At 39.6% G+C, this 9,119-nt stretch overlaps 1 pseudogene; it reads left to right on the forward strand.

Annotated features, from left to right (window-relative positions):
* Positions 1-635: 635 nt before the first annotated feature.
* On the forward strand, positions 636-2,636 carry LOC149845996 (dynamin-related protein 4C pseudogene; annotated as a pseudogene).
* The last annotated feature ends 6,483 nt before the right edge of the window (positions 2,637-9,119 follow it).

Consider the following 9,119-nt stretch of genomic DNA (forward strand, 5'->3'; position numbering starts at 1 on the left):
GAGGAGCAGGAGAATGGAAACAGGGTGGAGGACGCAGGTCCGAAAGGCCTGGAGCCGTACCGGGCAGCTGCGCAGCAGAACGCCCTCGAAGCGATCTGAGCCAAGCTGAACTCTGCGTGGAGGCCGGGCCTGGTGACGCTGATGCTTACGCCTTAGAAGCGAAGCGCGTCTGGATGTGAGGCGTGCGCCTCAGCACCTTCAGCGTGCGCTTCGCCTCTGAAGAGTACGCTTCAGGTACTGAGGCGTTCGCCTCTCACAACACTGACTTAACGTTCTTATTTTTTTTTTTCATGATGAATGATGACGAGGAACACGTAACGGTTAGTATTTAGCCAACCAAGCACAAGTTACAAGAAGCAAACAAAGACTCCCTCGAGCAGCCATGACTCGTAAATTCAATGTGATTGCACCCTCCCTCTCTCTCATGCCAAGCACTAGTTTTAAGGCACACAAATACTCCAACTAACCGTGACTAGTAGTAAATGTAGATGCGACGCTCTACTTTCTTGTCTCTCCCCTCTATATAAACAATACCAAGTCACCAACTATTACAGAAGCTGTAAAATCAGTGACCTTTCAATTTCTGATCGTGCTTGGAAAACTTTCCGCCTTTTAAACAACAGTCTCAAAAAGCCATGAAGATCGAAACTGATGCTCGTGATAGCAAGAAAGAAATGGCCGAGCCAATGGGTCACCTAGCTTCGTCCTACGAGAAACAGATACGGCCACTCCTCGACGCCGTCGACCGTCTCCGGCGACTCAACGTGATGAAGGAAGGGATCCAACTCCCCACCATCGTCGTCGTCGGCGACCAATCGAGCGGCAAATCGAGCGTGCTCGAGTCTTTGGCCGGGATAAGCCTCCCCCGGGGACAGGGCATCTGCACCAGGGCTCCTCTGATCATGAGATTGCAGAATCACCACCAAGATGAGCCCCAACTGGTCCTCGAGTACCAAGGAAAGTCTGTTGCTTCATCAGAGAAAGAGATAGCCGATGCCATCGTTAGTGCCACCGAGGAGGTAGCAGGGAACGAGAAGAACATCTCCAACACTCCCCTGACTCTGGTGGTGAGGAAGAGAGGCATGCCGGACCTCACCATGGTCGACCTTCCCGGCATCACCAGGGTGCCTGTGAACGGCCAACCCGAAGACATCTACGAGCAGATCGCAAGCCTGATCATGGAGTACATCAGTCCCAAAGAAAGCATAATCCTCAACGTTTTATCAGCTACCGTCGACTTCCCGACGTGCGAGTCGATTCGGATGTCGCAGCGAGTTGACAAAACCGGCGAGAGGACGCTCGCCGTCGTCACCAAGGTCGACAAGGCTCCCGAAGGTCTGCTGGAGAAGGTAACAGCAGACGACGTTAACATCGGTCTCGGTTATGTTTGTGTAAGAAACCGAGTCGGAAACGACGAGTCGTACGCAGAAGCCAGGCGCAAGGAAGCCGAACTGTTCAGGAGCCATCCCCTGCTGTCGAAGATCGATAAATCGATCATCGGTGTTCCCGTTTTAGCTCAAAAGCTGACGCAGATTCAAGCTTCCATACTCGCAAAATGCTTGCCGGACATCGTCACGAAGGTGAACGAAAAACTCAACCTCAACATGGGGGAGATAAGTGAGCTCCCCAATTGCTTGACGACCGTCTCCGAGGCAATGGTAGCGTTCATGAGAATTGTTGGTGCCTCAAAGGAGTCACTGAGGAAGATACTCTTGAGAGGAGAGTATGAAGAGTTCCCGGACGATGAGTCCATGCACTGCAACCGCCGGTTGGCCGACATGCTCGATTGCTACGCTAATGTGCTGCGGACAAAGTACCCAGACCAGGGTCTGCTGCCATCAAAGTTCCTGGTGGAAGAGATGCGTGTCTTAGAGGAGTCGCAAGGAATTTGGCTCCTCAATTTCCTGCCTCGAGTTGCTTTCCTAACCTTGTTGCATGAGAAAGTTAGGCGTGTTTCCCATTTGCCCGTGGAGTTCATCAACAAGGTGTGGAGCTATCTAGAGGGAGTGGTTCTGCGTGTGTTCGTGATGCACTCCAAATCTTATCCTCAGCTTCAGCTCTCTGTGAAAAGGGCAGCTCAAAACGTCATTACCAAGATGAGGGCTCTGTCGCTGGAGAGAGTAAAGGAGATTGTTGACACAGAGAAGATCATGAATTATACTTGCAATCCTGAGTACAGGCGTACATGGTTGAGATTGATCGGCCACCAAAATCGGTTCGTGAAAGTGTTGAAGGACTTTTATAAAGGGGAGAATGTGAAAATCAAGGGATATGGAGAGGTTGATGTGGGACACCTGAGGAAACACCCTTGTTTTATTGTAAAACAGGCGTTTGATATGAAGATGAGGGTGGTGGCATATTGGAAGATTGTTGTGATGAGGTTGGTGGATAATGTGGCGCTGCACCTCAGATTTGCGCTGCACAACCTTGTGAACGAGGAGCTTGATGCAGGGATTATTGAGGACTTGGTTGGGTCTCACTTGGGAGGGATCGAGAGGATGCTGGAGTCACCGTCGACCGTGAGCAAGCGGAAGCAGCTCAACAACAGCATTCAGTTGCTGCGGGAGGCTAAGGATGCACTGTCATCCATAATGTATCAGATTGCTGCCCACACCAAGTTGGAGGATTTAAAGTAACTTGTGTAGTTGTTTCTAGTTGGTTTCCCATCGTGTGTGCCGTGTCAGTCTCTGTCATTCCGATATATTTATATTCTGATTGTGTTTTTTTCATTAGCAACTAAATTTCCTTTGTCATATCCAATAGCATCAATGCCATTGTTTAATTCCTCATTAATGGAATTAAACAGTGTCAAGCAAGCTGATGGAGAATGAATCTACCATGCTTTGAATCCCATATGTTCCCCATAACTTTTAAATGGCATCGTTTTGGATCTGGATTAATAAGGGCTGCTTGAGGACCCTAATATCACCCCAAATCACTAGGCTGCTGTCATTACAATTCGACATACACCAATTCAGCCACGAATGATTACTTGGTTAAAACAACAAATACTCGGGATTCCCTCAAACCTTTGGCCATCATTCAAACATTGGTTCAACCAGCCGTCCAAGGAAAGGTGGTGTAAATCTTCGAAATTATACTAACAAATTTACTACAGTACACTGATTTACATCAATTAGCAGATACCTCACAGTTAAAAGCAGTTTTGCTACACTGCGCACTAGGGAAAAAAAGAAACTTTATTTTTTTCATTCATGCATATGCCATAATTCCGGGATGATACACAAGCTCAGCTAGATGTGATTTCTTTGCTTGATGACAAAACTCAAGCAAGGTACAAAAAATCGCTGGCTAAAGTACCTCTAAATCTAACTGCTCGAGCTTAATTCTACAAAGCTCTCACTGCGACTGACCAATTATACTTCGACCCTTAATTTGAGTCTGATTTTCGGCAAAGAAGAACCACCGCCTTCAGAAACCTCGACTTTAGCTTCACCACCCTTTACCAGTTTGTGTTCAACTGCAGGATTCACGTTTTGCAGTTCTGCATATGAAACTTTTGTATCAGCAGACCAACATTCGCCTCTTTGCTAGCCAATTTCGCCTTCTCTTTCTCGCTTCGTTTTTTCTCCCTTTTCAAACGTTTCCGCTCCAAATACTCTGGATCATCACGTTTCCGTTTTCCATCCCTCTCCTTCTTCACCTTCAACTCCGATTTCAGTTGTGAAGAAAACATCTGAGGGTTATCATGCATATCAGAACTTCTGCTGGGATCGTTCACCTGAACAGACAGCGCCTTAATGCTCACATATCGCCCGGATTCTCTTTCAATCTCATTAGTCTTCATGCTAGGTTATGATGGTCCTCTAATGCTCCTCTTTTCGAATCCGCTGTGCATTGCAATTCCTTTCCCATCTCTTCCTCTTTTACAAACTTAGCCCTTCCAACACTCGCGGTCATCCGGGACCCATGATCGTGGGAAGAGTATACCTCTTCCATGTTTTGATTGCTTATGCTGACAGGTTTACCCATGAGACCCTGACACGGGCATCTAACTTGAGAGTTTTCTATCAAATTCTTTGTGATACTTCCATTAAGTTATAAATTTAGCATTGTTTCTTTCAAAAAAAACCTAAGCTAAAATCTCATGTAAAGGTGAAGGCTCTTCTTGATTTTTGTTTTCATGGATGATAGAAATACAAACACGTTCAAATTCGGAACCTACGCCCTCTCATGAATTGAAAAAGTTGCTCTTGATTTTTCTTACGTCATGATTTAGCTATTTGGTCTTAATTATTAGAGTGTCGTACTACTCTCTAACACTTCTATCTTCTTGCTTGCAATTGTGAATCTTATCTTGTAATTCTCATTTATGTGCATCATCATGTTGGGGATAGGTTTGTTTGATATAAACTAATGCTTCATCGGCCCTCACAAATTCTAATATATTCTTGTAAGGTTCTTCACACATGCTCCTCACAAATAGTGATAAAACCTTGGCATATTCTACATCCCATGCCTTAATGTCCTTTTTGTAATCTAAGAGTTTTTTACCTCACTTTGTCTTTAAGAGGTTCCGCTTTGTAACATCATCATCCCCACAAATGAATTTTGTGAGAATAGGTTGAGGTTTTCATATGAAGCGATCAACATAGTCTCACATATCTTTACCCACCAATTTTTTTTCATAGCAGTGGTCCACATGTTATAGTTATTTCCATCAAAATTGCCGGGAACAACCATAACTATTTTTCAAAAATTATTCTGAGAAAAGAAAGTGTCCAAGAAGAGAATAAATAGAGAGAAAACAAGAAAATAAGATTACAAAAAATATGTTGAATAAGTTTGATGGCATGCTTCCTAAAGCAATGAACCAATGAACTAATGTTTCACCAATCTCATGATCCTCTTCTTGATCTTCACGTACACATTATAACTCAAGAACACTAATGCTTTAATACCATGCGATGAAATGGACAAAGTAATATAAAGGAGTGCCTCTTATGGGCATACAAGAACACAATAGCAAATGACACAAAGACCTCTTATAGGTCAACACAAGATTACAATCACTGTAAACACCCCAAATTTTCTTTATCCATTCTTAGACACCCCCCTCTCGCAGATGTCATCCTCTGTAGGTCAGTATAAGAGTCTAACCCTAAGTTTATCCTAGTTTAGGTGTCATTTCATCCTTTTTGTCAAAAAAATTATCATTTTACACCTAGGTCATCTTAGATCTCTGTCAGTCAGAGTCGACCAAGCTCAAAATAATTAGAATGTCTATCATTTCTAGCTCCTCTGAGCTCACGATGAGCGAATCATGTTCATTTATAACCATTTCAACTAAAATCGGTTCATTTTCTGAGAAATGAGCTCATTTCTAGCTTTAATTGTAGCCAATTGTCTCTCAATCTGTCAAATCCAGTTAATCATGTTTCTCTGAGTCTAACTTGAGCTCCCCAAGATTCAATTGGCTTGGATCCAGTTCAAGTCCATTCTCTATAGTGTCTGAGTCCACTTTAGCCCATTTTAGCTCATTTCAGCTGAAATTGAGCTAACTCTTGTCAGTTGAGCTAGTGTTTGAGTTCTAAAAATAGTTCATCTCAGTATTTCAGATCTTTATTTTAGCTCAAACCGAGTGCATTTCTGTGGTCTATTTCACTCCAGTGTGTATTTCTCACCATTTCTCTGAGAATTATACCATTTCTCGATCATCCAACATAGGAGTTATGTTGAGTCAGTGTCTTGTTAGTTCACCTGAGTTCAGAAATCATATGATTTAGGGTAAACTAGTTGAAACCCATTCAAACCTCATTTCTAGTGTCACACTATGCCCTACAGGGGTAAAATCATTTCTTGGTCATTTTGTCCAAAACTTTATTTTTATCATTCCCCTAGCTGGTATAACCACTAATCAGAGCTCGGATCAATTTCCTTCTTGAAAAATTTAGTTATATCCGAGACTCAATTCACATTTGGATCGAATCCAATGTCGGATCTGAACCCAATTATCAATTTTCATCCTTGGATGGGAATCTTCAATTCTTTGTCTCTGCTAGGGGTCTAGGACTTCAAATTCCTCATCCAGGGTTTACATTTTGCATCTCATTTCATATCATTTTGTATTATTTCAAATCATTTCACGCCATTTCAAGTCATTTCATGTCATTTCATCGCATTGCATGTCATCTTCGAGGTCCAGCACTCTAGTTTTTTTAAATCTCCAATCCGAATTCGAGTTTTAAAACCTTATTTCGAAATGAATTTCAAAAACCTAGGTTTTAAATCGATATTTGCCATTTGGCTAACCCCCAGGGCTTTACATTTCTTATTTCAAAAACATTTTCCAAAGAAAAATGATCTAGATTTATTTTAAACTTGATTTTCAAACCAGTTTTGAATTTTTATCAACTTTCTTCAAGTGGGGCCCACCCTGTAGGGGTGAAAACCCTAAATTTTCATTTTTTGTCCAATTTCATTTTATTTCAAATTTTACACATTTCAAAAAAATACAAAAATATTAGTGAGTCTAGGTGTCCTTTTGAAGTTTTTCGAAAAAAAAATCCTTTTTAACCTCTTTATTTTTTCTTTTATTTAAAAATATTTTTTTTGAAAAATCAAATGGGGCCCATAGTAGGTGGCACCACATTTGAAGGTGTTTAGGTTAGTTTAGGTTTAGTTAGTGTTTTACTCAAGTTAGAAGTTTTAAAAAAGTCAAAATTGATTTTAAAACTCCACCTTTATTTTGGCATTTTAACCTTTGTTTTTAACTTCTAATTAGGGTTTTAAAAAACCAAATGTGGGCTCACATTAGGTGGTTAGTTAATTAGTGTTTGATTTAGGTTAGAAGTCCATGTAGAAATTGAAAGTATTGTAGGATCGATGCAACGAGCACTAGAGGGGTGGTGAATAGTGCATTTAATCTTCGTCTTTGAAATTTAAAGGAATTTGAATAATACAAAGCAATTACATATAAAGAACACAAGAATTTTATCTTGGATCGGTCTTTCAGACCTACATCCAGTCCCCAAGCAAAACTCGCTTGAGATTTCCACTATCACACTTCTGTCACCAAAAGAACAAATAGACCGAAATCGGTCCCACTTTCATCAACAACCCTGCTGAAAGCAAACACCTCCTTCAAACCAAGGAGACCTTTTTTATTTTACAGAAAAAAGAAATAATCAACTTACAAACCCTCTACGAGCCTTTCTTATGAATGCAAATGAAGTGAAATAGGCTTCTAAGGTTGCTGAAATACTCAACTCACAATTTCACTAACTCACAAAAGAATTAGAGTGAAAAACTGGACTAAAAATACTCAGTGAGTGACAAAACAAATACTTAAATGAATAGGAGTGAAAAATAAGAAATTCGATCTTTTAAATCAATGTAATTCGATTCAATTTGATTGATTTGAGTATAGATCACACTTTAATTTATAGTTGTGGAACTCCATACGTTGGAGCTATGAAAGAGTGTCAAAACAGTCAGTTTTAGTATTGTAGGATCGATGCAACGAGCACTAGAGGGGTGATGAATAGTGCTTCATTTGAAAAATTGAAAAGATACACCTTTAAAAAGTTTCAAAAAATAACTATATTAGTCGACTGAAATAGTTATTAGCAGAATGACAGTTAAAGTTAGTCGACTACCGTGTCTAGCCGAATAGATTTAAATTCTGGTTCTTTTTTAAACTTAGTCGTCTAAAAAAAGTTAGTCGACTGATAAAAATTATCAGTAGACCGAATAAACTTTCAGCCGACTCTACGGATTTTTTCAGAAATCGAACATTCTGGCCGGTCGACTAAGAAAACCAGAAAATGTGGGTAAAGAGCTTTCTAAAATGATTTTCGCTAAGGGTTCTTTTAGAAAAGTTTTTCTTAAGTATTTTTAGGTTAAATGCAAGTAAGATATGCAATCAAAGTAAGGCACTTACAAGAATCTAAGACTTTTAAAGAGATTTACATTTGCACACTTGTCTTCACAGATTCTTCAATGAATTCTTCAATTCTTTTCATCTTTCTTTATTGCCTTAGTTAAAATTCAGTTGTTTCAGATGTTCATCATCAAAATCTTGTACTTGAATTATCGTGTACAACTTCCTTGTCTTAACAATCTCCCCCTTTTTTATGATGACAAACTAGTCACAGATAGAGCATTGATAAACATATAGAAAACTTACTCCCCCTATCAATATGTTGTCAAAACATAAGAAGTTAGCATAATATCAACATTGTTAACACATATTGTTTTTCTTCTCATGCATATTATTTTTCTTCTCTCCCTTTGTCATGATCAAAAGGAGTAAGTGGAGTCAGAGTATCAAAAAATGTAGATACAAGTTCAAAATATTACAACCCAAAAAAATGTTATCAAAGCAATATCAGTAAACAAAGTTTAAGAGAAGTGTTGCTTGATCATCTCCTTGATTTAAGCTATATCAGACTGAATAGATGAAAGTTGTTGAGTAACATCCTCACAAAATATATGTTGTTGAAGTTCCAAAGCATCAATGCGTTTCAGAATTTCATCATCTTTCCAGTAGAGAATTTCTTCCTTTTGCCTTGAGATGGAGGTGATATAGGAGATGGTGATGGTTCAAGAGATATAGGAGATCGATAGGATGAAGGTACTAGATAGGAAAGTTTCATTCATTTAAAAATAGTTTCATCAAAGATTTCTTTTTGAGAAACATACTTTTCATTATACAGAGGCACTTTGAAATATTTGAAGATTCGAGTAAGGATACACCCGTACGGAAGAAAAGGTTTTTGTTTCCATAACATAGAAAAAAAATGTGTGCCCAATTTGCAGATATATTTTCAAATAAGACATATAGAGCAGTAAAAAGACCAGTTGAAAAATAATCAAAAGATCCTGTTTTTGGGAGGACACTGTGAGCAAAAATTCTTCCTACAATTCAAGCGCGAGGTTGAAGGTTTGTATTTTTGAAAGGATGACAATGAGAGTGCCTGAAAGTAGAATTTGTCCAAAAATATTTTCATCATTAAAGTCAATGGAATTGAAAAGAGTTCTCGAAGACGGAACATCAAGAATCTGTCCAAGGAGTTTGGAATCAAACTCGATTATAACATCTCTAACGAGAGAGAAAAGAAAATCGGTATCATGATCTATTTACAAATTTGTGTAAA

This window comes from Nuphar pumila, chromosome 2 (assembly GCF_984573655.1).
Source record: "Nuphar pumila chromosome 2, dmNupPumi1.hap1.1, whole genome shotgun sequence".
Classification (NCBI taxonomy): domain Eukaryota; kingdom Viridiplantae; phylum Streptophyta; class Magnoliopsida; order Nymphaeales; family Nymphaeaceae; genus Nuphar; species Nuphar pumila.